Source organism: Arachis ipaensis, chromosome B8, assembly GCF_059453495.1.
Source record: "Arachis ipaensis isolate K30076 ecotype BB chromosome B8, ASM5945349v1, whole genome shotgun sequence".
In the NCBI taxonomy this organism is placed as follows: Eukaryota; Viridiplantae; Streptophyta; class Magnoliopsida; order Fabales; family Fabaceae; genus Arachis; species Arachis ipaensis.
Window position 1 is genome coordinate 66,534,979 of NC_142443.1, and position 14,778 is coordinate 66,549,756.

Here is a 14,778-nt window from a genome sequence, read left to right on the forward strand (position 1 = left end):
ACTTTTAAGACCAATGGGATTGATCCCGAGGTTTACAGGCTTATGCTTTTTCCGTTTGCTGTAAGAGACAGAGCTAGAATATGGTTAGACTTTCAACCTAAAGATAGCCTGAACTCTTGGGATAAGCTGGTCACGACTTTCTTAGCCAAGTTCTTTCCTCATCAAAAGCTTAGCAAGCTTAGAGTGAATGTTCAAACCTTCAAACAGAAAGAAGGTGAATCCCTCTATGAAGCTTGGGAGAGATATAAGCAACTGACCAAAAAGTGTCTTTCTGACATGCTTTCAGAATCGACCATCCTGGATATATTCTATGATGGTCTGTCTGAATTATCAAAGATGTCATTGGACCATTCTGCAGGTGGATCCATTCACCTAAAGAAAATTCCTGCAGAAGCTCAGGAACTCATTGACATGGTTGCAAATAACCAGTTCATGTACACTTCTGAAAGGAATCCTGTGAGTAATGGGACGCCTCAAAGGAAGGGAGTTCTTGAAATTGATACTCTGAATGCCATATTGGCTCAGAATAAAATATTGACTCAGCAAGTCAATATGATTTCTCAGAGTCTGAATGGATTGCAAGCTGCATCCAACAGTACTCAAGAGGCATCTTCTGAAGAAGAAGCTTATGATCCTGAGAACCCTACAATAGCAGAGGTAAATTACATGGGGGAACCCTATGGAAATACCTATAATCCCTCATGGAGAAATTATCCAAATTTCTCATGGAAGGATCAACAAAAGCCTCAACAAGGCTTTAATAATGGTGGAAGAAACGGGTTTAGCAATAGCAAGCCGTTTCCATCATCCACTCAACAACAGACAGAGAATTCTGAGCAGAATCTATCTAGCTTAGCAAATATAGTTTCTGATCTATCTAAGGCCACTTTAAGTTTCATGACTGAAACAAGGTCCTCCATTAGAAATTTGGAGGCACAAGTGGGCCAGCTGAGTAAAAGGGTCACTGAAACTCCTCCTAGTACTCTCCCAAGCAATACAGAAGAGAATCCAAAAAGAGAGTGCAAGGCCATTACCTTACTTGGTGTGGCCGAACCCAAAGAAGAGGAGGAGGACGTGAATCCTAGTGAGGAAGACCTCCTGGGACGCTCAGTGACCAATAAGGAGTTTCCCTTTGAGGAACCAAAGGAATCTGAGGCTCATCTAGAGACCATAGAGATTCCATTGAACCTCCTTCTGCCCTTCATGAGCTCTGATGAGTATTCATCCTCTGAAGAGGATGAAGACATTACTGAAGAGTAAGTTGCTAAGTACCTTGGTGCAATCATGAAGCTGAATGCCAAATTATTTGGTAATGAGACTTGGGAAGATGAACCTCCATTGCTCATTAAGGAACTAAATGCCTTGGTTCAGCAAACTCTACCTCAAAAGAAACAGGATCCTGGTAAATTCCTAATTCCCTATAACATAGGCACCATGACCTTTGAGAAGGCTCTGTGTGACCTGGGGTCAAGAATAAACTTAATGCCACTCTCTGTAATGGAGAAACTTGGGATCTTTGAGGTGCAAGCTGCCAGAATCTCATTAGAGATGGCAGACAACTCAAGAAAATAGGCTTATGGACTAGTAGAGGACGTGCTAGTAAAGGTTGAAGGCCTTTACATCCCTGCTGATTTCATAATCCTAGACACTGGGAAGGATGAGGATGAATCCATCATCCTTGGAAGACCCTTCCTAGCCACAGCAAGAGCTGTGATTGATGTGGACAGAGGAGAATTGGTCCTTCAACTGAATGAGGACAACCTTGTGTTTAAAACTCAAGGATCTCCTTCTGTAACCATGGAGAGTAAGCATGAAAAGCTTCTCTCACTGCAGAGTCAACCAAAGCCCCTACAGTCAAACTTTATGTTTGGTGTTGGGAGGCCACAACCAAACTCTAAGTTTAGTGTTGAACCCCCACATTCAAACTCTAAGTTTGGTGTTGGGAGGTTCCAACAATGCTCTGAACATCTGTGAGGCTCCATGAGAGCTCACTGTCAAGCTATTGACATTAAAGAAGCACTTATTGGGAGGCAACCCAATGTTATTTAATTATATCTATTTATTTTCTATTGTTATTTTATATTTTTTTTAGGTGGATGATCATGTGGAGTCACAAAAACTACTGAAAAATCAAAAACAGAAAGAAAAATAGCATTAAAAATAGCTCACCTTGGAGAAAGAGCTTACTGGCGTTTAAACGCCAGTAAGAAGCATCAAAGTGGCGTTTAACGCCAGAAAGAAGTATCAAGCTGGCATCAAACGCCAGAAACAAGCACCTGATTGGCGTTTAACGCCAGAACAGAGCAAGGAAGTGGCGTTAAACGCTACAAACAGGCTACATTTGGGCGTTTAACGCCAGAAACAAGCAGCAAGCTGGCGTTTAACGCCAGACATGCATGCTAAGGGCGTTTTACATGCCTAATTGGAGCAGGGATGTTAAGTCCTTGACCCCACAGAATCTGTGGACCCCACAGGATCCCCTCAGGATCTGTAGACCCCACATGATCCCCACATTTTCTTTTCTCCTCTTCACACCTTTTCATAACTATCTTCCACAAATACCCCTCACCAATCACCTCAATCACTCTTCCCCATCACCTCTTCACTACTCACATCCATCCTCTCTTCCCCAAAAAACCCACCTACCTCCAAAATTCAAACTCTTTTCCCTCCCAAACCCAACCCTAATGGCCGAACCCTAAACCTCTCCCCACTCTTATATAAACCCCTCATCCCCTCTTCATTTTCACAGAACACAACCCTTTCTTCTCCTCCTTGGCCAAATACACATTCTCCCTCCATCTCCTCTATTTTTTTCCTCTTCTCCTTCTTTATTTCTTCTTTTGCTCGGGGACGAGCAAACATTTTAAGTTTGGTGTGGTAAAAGCATTGCTTTTTGTTTTTCCATAACCATTAATGACACTTAAGGCCAGAGAAACCTCAAGAAAGAGGAAAGGGAAGGCAATTACTTCTACCTCTGAGTCATGGGAGATGGAGAGATTCATCTCAAAGGTCCATCAAGACCACTTCTATGAAGTTGTGGCCAAGAAGAAAGTGATCCCTGAGGTTCCTTTCAAGCTAAAAAAAAATGAGTATCCAGAGATCCGACATGAGATCCGAAGAAGAGGTTGGGAAGTTCTCACCAACCCAATTCAACAAGTTGAGATCTTAATGGTTCAAGAGTTCTATGCAAACGCATGGATCACTAGGAACCATGATCAAAGTGTGAACCCGAATCCAAAGCATTGGCTTACCATGGTTCGGGGGAAATACTTAGATTTCAGTCCGGAAAATGTAAGGCTGGCGTTCAACTTGCCAATGATGGAAGAAAACGCACGCCCCTACACTAGAAGGGTCAACTTTGATTAAAGGTTGGACCAAGTCCTCATGGACATATGTGTGGAAGGAGCTCAATGAAAAGTTGACTCAAGAGGCAAGCCGGTTCAATTGAGAAGACTGGACCTTAAGCCTGTAGCTAGAGGATGGTTGGAGTTTATTTAACGCTCAATCATTCCTACTAGCAACCGGTCTGAAGTTACTATAGACCGGGTCATCATGATCCATAGTATCATGATTAGGGAGGAAGTGGAAGTTCATGAGATTATACCTCAAGAACTCTACAAGGTGGCTGACAAGTCCTCCACTTTGGCAAGGTTAGCCTTTCCTCATCTCATTTGTCACCTCTGCAATTCGGCTGGAATTGACATAGAGGGAGACATCCTCATTGAAGAGGACAAGCCCATCAGTAAGAAGAGGATGGAGAAAACAAGAGATCATGGACCTCAACAAGAGCATGAGGAAATTCCTCACCATGAAATCCCTTAGATGCCTCAAGGGATGCACTTCCCTCCACAAAACTATTGGGAGCAAATCAACACTTCCCTAGGAGAATTAAGCTCCAACATGGGACAACTAAGGATGGAGCACCAAGAGCACTCCATCATCCTCCATGAGATTAGAGAAGATCAAAGTGCTATGAGGGAGGAGCAACAAAGACAAGGAAGAGACATAGAGGAGCTCAAGAGCACCATTGGTTCTTCAAGAAGAGGAAGACGTCACCCTCACTAAGGTGGACCCATTCCTTAATCTCCTTATTCTTATTTTCCTGTTTTTCGTTTACTATGCTTTATGTTTATGTTTGTGTCTTATTACATGATCATTAGTATTTAAGTGTCTATACCTTAAAGTTATGAATGTCCTATGAATCCATCACCTCTCTTAAATGAAAAATATTTTAATTACAAAAGAACAAGAAGTACATGATTTCAAATTCATCCTTGAAACTAGTTTAATTATTTTGATGTGGTGACAATACTTTCTGTTCTCTGAATGAATGCTTGAACAGTGCATATGTCTTTTGAAATTGTTGTTTATGAATGTTAAATATGTTGGCTCTTGAAAGAATGATGAAAAAGGAGACATGTTATTTGATAATCTGAAAAATCATAAAAATGATTCTTGAAGCAAAAAAAAGCAGTGAATACAAAAGCTTGCGAAAAAAAAATTGGCGAAAAAAAAAGAGAAAGAAAAAGAAAAAGCCAAAAGCTCTTTAAACCAAAAGGCAAGAGCAAAAAGCCAATAGCCCTCAAAACCAGAAGGCGAGGGTAATAAAAAGGATCCAAGGCTTTGAGCATCAGTGGATAGGAGGGCCTAAAGGAATAAAATCCTGGCTTAAGCGGCTAAACCAAGCTATCCCTAACCATGTGCTTGTGGCGTGAAGGTGTCAAGTGAAAACTTGAGACTGAGCGGTTAAAGTCAAGGTCCAAAGCAAAAAAAAAAGAGTGTGCTTAAGAACCCTGGACACCTCTAATTGGGGACTTTAGCAAAGCTGAGGCACAATCTGAAAAGGTTCACCCAGTTATGTGTCTGTGGCATGTATGTATTCGGTGGTAATACTGGAAAACAGAGTGCTTAGGGCCACGGCCAAGACTCATAAAGTAGCTGTGTTCAAGAATCAACATACTGAACTAGGAGAATCAATAACACTATCTGAATTCTGAGTTCCTATAGATGCCAATCATTCTGAACTTCAATGGATAAAGTGAGATGCCAGAACTATTCAAGAGGCAAAAAGCTACTAGTCCCGCTCATCTAGTTGGAGCTAAGTTTCATTGATATTTTGGAATTTATAGTATATTCTCTTCTTTTTATCCTATTTGATTTTCAGTTGCTTGGGGACAAGCAACAATTTAAGTTTGGTGTTGTGATGAGCGGATAATTTATACGCTTTTTGGCATTATTTTTACATAGTTTTCAATATGATTTGATTAGTTTTTAGTATATTTTTATTAGTTTTTAAATAAAAATCACATTTCTGGACTTTACTATGAGTTTGTGTGTTTTTTTGTGATTTCAGGTAATTTCGGGCTGAAATTGAGGGGCTTGAGCAAAAATCAGATTCAGAGGCTGAATAGGGACTACAGATGCTGTTGGATAGTGACCTCCCTGCACTCAAAGTAAATTTTCTGGAGCTACAGGAGTCCAAATGGCGTGCTCTCAATTGAGTTGGAAAGTCGACATCCAGGGCTTTCCAGCAATATATAATAGTCCATACTTTGCCCGAGTTTAGACGACGCAAACTGGTGTTCAACATCAGCTTTCTGCCCTATTCATGAGTTAAAAGCCAGAAACGGGTTGCAAAGCAGAGTTAAACGCCAGAAACAAGTTATAAACTGGCGTTCAACTCCAAGGAAGACCTCTACACGTGAAAGCTTCAATTCTCAGCCCAAGCACACACCAAGTGGGCCCCGGAAGTAGATTTCTGCATCATTTACTTATTTCTGTAAACCCTAGTAACTAGTTTAGTATAAATAGGACTTTTTACTATTGTATTGACATCTTTGGATCATCTTTGGATCTTTGGAACATCTTTTGATCATGTTTTGATGATTGAACCCTCTTTGGGGGGTTGGCCTCACGGCCATGCCTGAACCTTCATCACTTATGTATTTTCAACGGTAGAGTTTCTACACACCATAGATTAAGGTGTGGAGCTCTGTTGTTCCTCTTGAATTAATGCAAAGTACTACTGTTTTTCTATTCAATTCAAGACTATTTCTTCTCTAAGATATTCATTCGCACACAAGAACATGATGAATGTGATGATTATGTGACGCTCATCATCATTCTCACTTATGAACGCGTGCCTGACAAACACTTCCATTCTACATGCAAACAAGCTTGAATGTGTATCTCTTAGCCTTCTGATCGTGAGATCAGAGTCTTCGTGGTATAGGCTAGAACTATTGGTGGCCATTCTTGAGATCCAGAAAGTCTAAACCTTGTCTGTGATATTCCGAGTAGGATCCAGGAAGGGATGGCTGTGACGAGCTTCAAACTCGCGAGTGCTGGGCGTAGTGACAGACGCAAAAGGATTACTGAATCCTATTCCAGTATGATCGAGAACCGACAGATGATTAGCCGTGCGGTGACAGCGCATCTTGGATCATTTTCACTGAGAGGACGGGAAGTAGCCATTGACAACGGTGATGCCCTACATAAAGCTTGCCATGGAAAGGAGTATGAATGATTGGATGAAGACAGCAGGAAAGCAGAGGTTCAGGAGGAACAAAAGCATCTCTATACGCTTATCTAAAATTCTCACCAAGGAATTACATAAGTATCTCTATCCTATTTTTATATTTTAATTATATTCTAATTATCATTTCACCATAACCATTTGAATCCGCCTGACTGAGTTTTACAAAGTGACCATAGCTTGCTTCAAGCCGACAATCTCCGTGGGATCGACCCTTACTCACGTAAGGTTTATTACTTGGACGACCCAGTGCACTTGCTGGTTAGTTGTGCGAAGTTGTGACAAAGAACTAAAATTATAAACGTGCGTGTTAAGTTTTTGACGCCGTTACCAAGGAATGAACGATCACGATTTCTGTGCACCACCCACGCGAACACGTTCCCTACGTGTTTGCATCATTTGAAAAATCAGCCTCCCAGGCGTGCACGTCACACATGCACACGCGTGACCCTGCAAAATCGACGTAAAGAGGTATATGGCAGAGAGTTATAATAGAGTGGGGCTGGAATGATGCTGGAAGCACAAGCCCTATCACGCGAACGCATGCCCCACGCGTCCGCGTTATTCTTCAAAAAGAGGCCATTCACGCGTGCGCGTCTCCCACGTGCTCGCGTCACCCTGAATTTTGGCAATGAGAGTATGAAACAGAGAGTTGTGTGTACGCGAGGCTGCACTCGCGCCAATGGCACAGTTCACTTCACGTGAACACGTGACCCACGTGTCAGCATCATCTGAAAATAACGCCAATCACGCAAACGCGTGAACCACGCGTCCGCGTCACATGCGACGCACAGTTTATCCAAATCAGCACCAGATATCTTATCTTTTCTTCCCCAATCTTAATTTTTCCTTCTCCCTTCTTATTTCTTTCTATTTCCTTTTTTCTTCTTTATTCCTTCTCACTTTTTACTTTCTTCTCCCCCTTCTTTTTCACATCCATTATCAAGGTTCCTTTCTTTTCTTCTTCCCCTTTTTACCTTTGCATTATTATTTTTATTTATGTTTTCTTCTTCTTTTCTTTTTACTTTCATTATCTATGTTTTCTTTTTCTTTCTTTCTTTTTGCATTTTTTGGTGTTAGAAATTTATTTGGGTAATTGTTTTCTCCTATATAATTGCTTGTGGATTAATTAGGAATTGTTTGTCAATTATTAGTTATTTTAGGGTCACTTGCTTGTTCAAATTCAATACTTTTCGTAACATATCTACCATGCATGCTAAGTGTTTGTGAAAAAGCCCGTATAGCATTATGCATTTGTAATTACTCTATTCTTCTACTCTAATGCCTGTTTTTCACAAAACCCCTTTTTATATTTAGTGCACGAAATTGTGATCACATTAATGGAGTACTCTTTGTTGTTGTATGGAATCATTATTATGGCTCTTTACTATGTGTGGACACAACTCCGTTCAACTAACCAGCAAGTGTACTGGGTCGTCCAAGTATTAAACCTTACGTGAGTAAGGGTCGATCCCACAGAGATTGTTGGCTTGAAGCAAGCTATGGTCACCTTGTAAATCTCAGTCAGGCGGATTTAAACATGATACTTTATTAGATTAAAATAAACAATAAAAAGGGATAGAGATACTTATGTAGATTCATTGGCAGGGATTTCAGATAAGCGAATGGAGATACTTTTCGTTCCTCTGAACCTCTGCTTTCCTGCTATCTTCATCCAATCAGTCTTACTCCTTTCCATGGCTGGCTGTATGCAAGGGCATCACCGTTGTCAGTGGCTACATCCCCTCCTCTCAGTGAATCATATGCTCACGCACCCTGTCACGGCACGGCTATTCATCTGTCGGTTCCCGATCATGCTGGAATAGGATTCACCCTCCTTTTGCGTCTGTCACTAACGCCCAGCACTCGCGAGTTTGAAGCTCGTCACAGTCATTCAATCATTGAATCCTACTCAGAATACCACAGACAAGGTTTAGACCTTCCGGATTCTCTTGAATGCCGCCATCATTCTAGCTTATGCCACGAAGATTCCTGTTAGGAGATCTAAGAGATATTCATTCTAGCTTAATTCATGTAGAACAGAAGTGTTTGTCAGGCACGCGTTCATAAGGGAGAAGGATGATGAGCGTCACACATAATCATCACCTTCATCACGTTCTTGGGTGCGAATGGATATCTTAGAAGCGAAATAAGAAGAATTGAATAGAAAACAGTAGTACTTTGCATTAATCTTTGAGGAACAGCAGAGCTCCACACCTTAATCTATGGAGTGTAGAAACTCTACCGTATGAAAATACATAAGTGAAGGTCCAGGCATGGCCGTGTGGCCAGCCCCTCTGATCTAAGAACCAGGCGTCCAAAGATGCCTAATACAATAGTAAGAGGTCCTATTTATAATAAACTAGTCACTAGGGTTTACATGAGTAAGTAATTAATGAATAAATCCACTTCCGGGGCCCACTTGGTGTGTGTTTGGGCTGAGCTTAAGTGTTGCACGTGCAGAGGCCATTTGTGGAGTTGAACGCCAGTTTTTGTGCCAGTTTGGGCGTTCAACTCTGGTTTTGGATCCTTTTCTGGCGCTGGACGCCAGATTTGGGCAGAAGGCTGGATTTGAACGCCAGTTTACGTCATCAATTCTTGGCCAAAGTATGGACTATTATATATTTCTGGAAAGCCCTGGATGTCTACTTTCCAACGCAATTGGAAGCGCGCCATTTCGAGTTCTGTAGCTCCAGAAAATTTACTTTGAGTGCAGGGAGGTCAGAATCCAACAGCATCAGCAGTCCTTTTTCAACCTCTGAATCTGATTTTTGCTCAAGTCCCTCAATTTCAGCCAGAAAATACCTGAACTCACAGAAAAACACACAAACTCATAGTAAAGTCCAGAAATGTGAATTTAACACAAAATCTATTAAAAACATCCCTAAAAGTAACTAGATCCTACTAAAAACATACTAAAAACAATGTCAAAAAGCGTATAAATTATCCGCTCATCACAACACCAAACTTAAATTGATGCTTGTCCCCAAGCAACTGAAAATCAAAATAGGATAAAAAGAATAGAATATACTATAAATTCCAAACTATCAATGAAACAGAGCTTCAATCATATGAGCGGGACTTATAGCTTTTTGCCTCTTGAATAGTTTTGGCATCTCACTTTATCCATTGAGGTTCAGAATGATTGGCATCTATAGGAACTTCAGATTTCAAATAGTGTTATTGACTCTCTTAGTTCAGTATGATGATTCTTGAACACAGCTTCTTTATGAGTCTTGGCCGTGGCCCTAAGCACTTTGTTTTCCAGTATTACCACCGGATACATAAATGCCACAGACACATAATTGGGTGAACCTTTTCAGATTGTGACTCAGCTTTGCTAAAGTCCCCAATTAGAGGTGTCCAGGGTTCTTAAGCACACTCTTTGTTTTTGCTTTGGACCTTGACTTTAACCGCTCAGTCTCAAGTTTTCACTTGACACCTACACGCCACAAGCACATGGTTAGGGACAGCTTGGTTTAGCCGCTTAGACCAGGATTTTATTCCTTTAGGCCCTCCTATCCACTGATGCTCAAAGCCTTGGGATCCTTTTTATTTGCCCTTGCCTTTTGGTTTTAAGGGTTATTGGCTTTTTCTGCTTGCTTTTTTTTTTCTTTCTACATTTTTTTTTCGCCTATTTTTTTTTTCTTCTTTTTTTTTTTCTGCAAGCTTTGTTCTTTGCTGCTTTTTCTTGCTTCAAGAATCATTTTTATGATTTTTCAGATTATCAAATAACATGTCTCCTAGTCATCATTCTTTCAAGAGCCAACATATTTAACATTCTTAAACAACAACTTCAAAAGACATATGCACTGTTCAAGCATACATTCAGAAAACAAGAAGCATTGTCACCACATCAATATAATTAAGCTAAGTTCAAGGATAAATTTGAAACTCATGTACTTCTTGTTCTTTTGAATTAAAACATTTTTCATTTAAGAGAGGTGATGGATTCATAGGACATTTATAACTTTAAGACAAAGTCACTACTACTAATGATCATGTAATGAAGGCACAAACATTGATAAGCACATAATATAGAAAACGAAAAACAGAGAAAGTAAGAACAAGGAATGAGTCCACCTTAGTGATGTCCTTGAGCTCTTCTATGTCTCTTTCTTGCCTTGGCTACTCCTCCTTCATTGCTTTTAGATCTTCTCTGATTTCATGAAGGATGATGGAGTGCTCTTGATGTTCCACCCTTAGTTGCTTCCAATAATTGTGTGGAAGAAAATGTATCCCCTGAGGTATCTCAGGGATCTCTTGATTTGCAGTCAAATGTTCTACCACTGAGCTATAGATCCTTGATGGAAGCTTTTGTCTTCCCTTTCTTTTTTCTAGAGGTTTCTCTGGCCTTAGGTGCCATCAATGGTTATGGAAAAAACAAAAAAAGCTATGCTTTTACCACACCAAACTTAGAATGTTGCTCGCCCTCGAGCAAAAGAAGAAAGAATAGAAGAATAAGAAGAAGATATGGAGGGGATGGATGGGAGTGTGTATTCGGCCATATGGGTGGGATTGGGTGGGAGAGAGATGTTGAATTTTGAAGGTAGTGGGTGTATGGATGTGAGTGGTAGATGGAAAACAGAAGGGATGATCATGAATGGAAAGAGAGATGATGAGGTAGGTGGGGATCCTGTGGGGTCCACAGATCCTGAGATGATCCTGTGGGGTCCACAGATCCTGAGGTGTCAAGACTTTTACATCCCTGCACCAGTTTAGGCATGTAAAATGCCCTTGCACACAACTCTGGGCGTTCAGCGCCAGGTTGGTGCCCATTTTGGGCGTTCAACGCCACTTTGCTGCCATTTCTGGCGTTGAACGCCAGAACCATGCTTGTTCTGGGCGTTCAGCGCCAGGATGCTCTCATTCTGGGCGTTCAGCGCCAGAACTATACTCTGTTCTGGCGTTTGAACGCCAGACAGATGCTCCTCCAGGGTGTGATTTTTCTTCTGCTGTTTTTGATTCCGTTTTCAATTTTTATATTTATTTTGTGACTCCACATGATCATGAACCTACGAAAACATGAAAAATAAGAATTAGATATACATTGGGTTGCCTCCCAACAAGCGCTTCTTTAATGTCAATAGCTTGACAGTGGGCTCTCATGGAGCCTCACAGATGTGCAGAGTTTTGTTGAAACTCTCCAACACCAAACTTAGAGTTTGGATATGGGAGTTCAACACCAAACTTTAGAGTTTGGTTGTGGCCTCCCAACACCAAACTTAGAGTTTGACTGTGGGGGCTCTAGTTGACTCTGCTTTGAGAGAAGCTTTTCATGCTTCCTCTTCATGGTTGCAGAGGGAGATCCTTGAGTTTTGAATACAAGGGAGTTCTCATTCCATTGAAGGACTATTTCACCTCTGTCAACATCAATCACAGCTCTTGCTGTGGCCAGGAAAGGTCTTCCTAGGACGATGGATTCATCCCCTTCCTTTCCAGTATCCAGGACTATGAAATCAGCAGGGATGTAAAGGCCCTCAACCTTTACTAAAACGTCCTCTACTTGTCCATAAGCCTGTCTTTTTGAGCTGTCTGCCATCTCTAATGAGATTTTAGCAGCTTGCACCCCATAGATTCCCAGTTTCTCTATTACAGAGAGGGGCATGAGGTTTATCCCTAAACCAAGGTCACACAGAGCTTTAAAGATCATGGTGCCTATGGTACAAGGGATTATGAACTTTCCAGGATCCTGTCTCTTCTGAGGCAATGTCAGTTGATCCAGATCACTTAGTTCATTGATGAATAAGGGAGGTTCAACTTCCCAAGCATCAATGCTAAATAATTTGGCATTCAGCTTCATGATTGCACCAAGAAACTTGGCAGTTTGCTCTTCAGTAACATCCTCATTCTCTTCAGAAGAGGAATACTCATCAGAGCTCATGAAGGGCATAAGGAGGTTCAATGGAATCTCTATGGTCTCTTAGATGAGCCTCAGAGTCCTTTGGTTCCCCAAAGGGAAGCTCCTTATTGATCACTGGACGTCCCTGGAGGTCTTCCTCCTTGGGATTCACATCCTCTCCTCTCCTCACAGGTTCGGCCAGAGCACTTATGTCAATGGCCTTGCACTCTCCTTTTGGATTCTCTTCTGTATTGCTTGGGAGAGTACTAGGAGGGATTTCAGTGATCCTTTTACTCAGCTGGCCCACTTGTGCTTCCAGATTTCTAATGGAAGACCTTGTTTCATTCATGAAACTTACAGTGGCCTTAGATAGATCAGAGACTAGATTTGCTAAATTAGAAGCATTTTGTTCAGAGTTCTCTGTCTGTTGCTGAGTTGATGATGGAAAAGGCTTGCTATTGCTAAACCTGTTTCTTCCACCATTATTAAAGCCTTGTTGGGGCTTTTGATCCTTCCATGAGAAATTTGGATGATTTCTCCATGTTGAGTTATAGGTGTTTCCATAAGGTTCACCTAAGTAATTTACCTCTGCTATTGCAGGGTTCTCAGGATCATAGGCTTCTTCTTCAGAAGATGCCTCTTGAGTTCTGTTGGATGCAGCTTGCATTCCATGCAGACTCTGAGAAATCATATTGACTTGCTGAGTCAATATTTTATTCTGAGCCAATATGGCATTCAGAGTATCAACCTCAAGAACTCCCTTCTTCATAGGCGTCCCATTGCTCACAGGATTCCTTTCAGAAGTGTACATGAACTGGTTATTAGCAACCATGTTAATGAGTTCTTGAGCTTCTGCAGGCGTTTTCTTTAGGTGAATGGATCCACCTGCAGAGGTATCCAATGACATCTTTGATAGCTCAGATAAACCATCATAGAATATATCCAGGATGGTCCATTCTGAAAGCATGTCAGAAGGACACTTTTTGGTCAACTGTTTGTATCTTTCCCAAGCTTCATAGAGGGATTCACCTTCTTTCTGTCTGAAGGTTTGAACATCAGCTCTAAGCTTGCTCAGCTTTTGAGGAGGAAAGTACTTGGCTAAGAAAGCCGTGACCAGCTTATCCCAAGAGTTCAGGCTGTCTTTAGGTTGAGAATCCAACCATAATCTAGCTCTGTCTCTTACAGCAAAAGGGAAAAGCATGAGCCTGTAGACTTCAGGATCTATTCCATTAGTCTTAACAGTATCACATATCTGCAAGAATTCAGTTAAGAACTGAAAAGGATCTTCAGATGGAAGTCCATGGAACTTGCAGTTCTGCTGCATTAGAGAAACTAATTGAGGTTTAAGCTCAAAGTTGTTTGCTCCAATGGCAGGAATGGAGATGCTTCTTCCATGTAAATTGGAATTAGGTGCAGTAAAGTCACCAAGCATCTTCCTTACATTATTATTATTTTCGCCTGCCATCTCCTCTGCCTGTTCGAAAATTTCTGAAAGGTTATCTCTGGATTGTTGTATTTTAGCTTCTCTAAATTTTCTCTTCAGAGTTCTTTCAGGTTCTGGATCTGCTTCCACAAGAATGTTCTTATCCTTGCTCCTGCTCATATGACAAGGAAGAATGGCCAGGAAAATGATAATAATAATAGAGATCCTTTATACCACAGTATAGGGATCCCTTTGTAAGTAGAAGAAGAGGGGAAGATAAAGGATGTGATGTAAAGGAAGAAACACAACTGTGAGGATTGGAATGTGAGATGAGATGTTAGGACATGAATGAATAAATAGAATGAGATGGGGGAGGAATAATTTTCGAAAATTATTTTGAAAAAGAGTTAGTGATTTTTGAAAATGGTTTTTGAAAAATGTTAGTGATTTTCGAAAATTTTTGAAATTAAAAATAAAAAATAAAAATATTTAGTTAATTAAAAAGAAATTTTTGAAAAAGAGGGGAGATATTTTCGAAAATTAGAGAGAGAGAGTTAGTTAGGTAGTTTTGAAAAAGTTAAGAAACAAACAAAAAGTTAGTTAGTCAGTTGAAACAAATTTTGAAAAGATAAGAAGTTAGGAAGTTAGAAAAGATATTTTGAAAAGATATTTTTGAAAAAGATAAGATAAGAAGATATTTTTGAAAAGATATGATTGAAATTAGTTTTGAAAAAGATTTGATTTTTAAAATCACAATTAATGACTTGATTCACAAGAAATCACAAGATATGATTCTAGAACTTAAAGTTTGAATTTTTCTTAACAAGCAAGTAACAAACTTCAAATTTTTGAACCAAAACATTAATTGTTTAAGTTATTTTCGAAAATTATGATTTAAAATGAGAAAAAGAATTTTGAAAAATATTTTTGGAATTTTCGAAAATAACTAAGAATTTTGAAAAAGATTTGATTTTT

The 14,778-nt window shown here is 40.3% G+C and overlaps 1 non-coding gene across 1 annotated transcript; it reads left to right on the forward strand.

The window, feature by feature from the left end:
• The first annotated feature begins 13,341 nt into the window (after positions 1-13,341).
• Positions 13,342-13,449, forward strand: LOC148548413 (small nucleolar RNA R71). Its single transcript, XR_015897445.1, has one exon. It is a non-coding gene; the product is annotated as a small nucleolar RNA R71 (small nucleolar RNA).
• Positions 13,450-14,778: the final 1,329 nt, after the last annotated feature.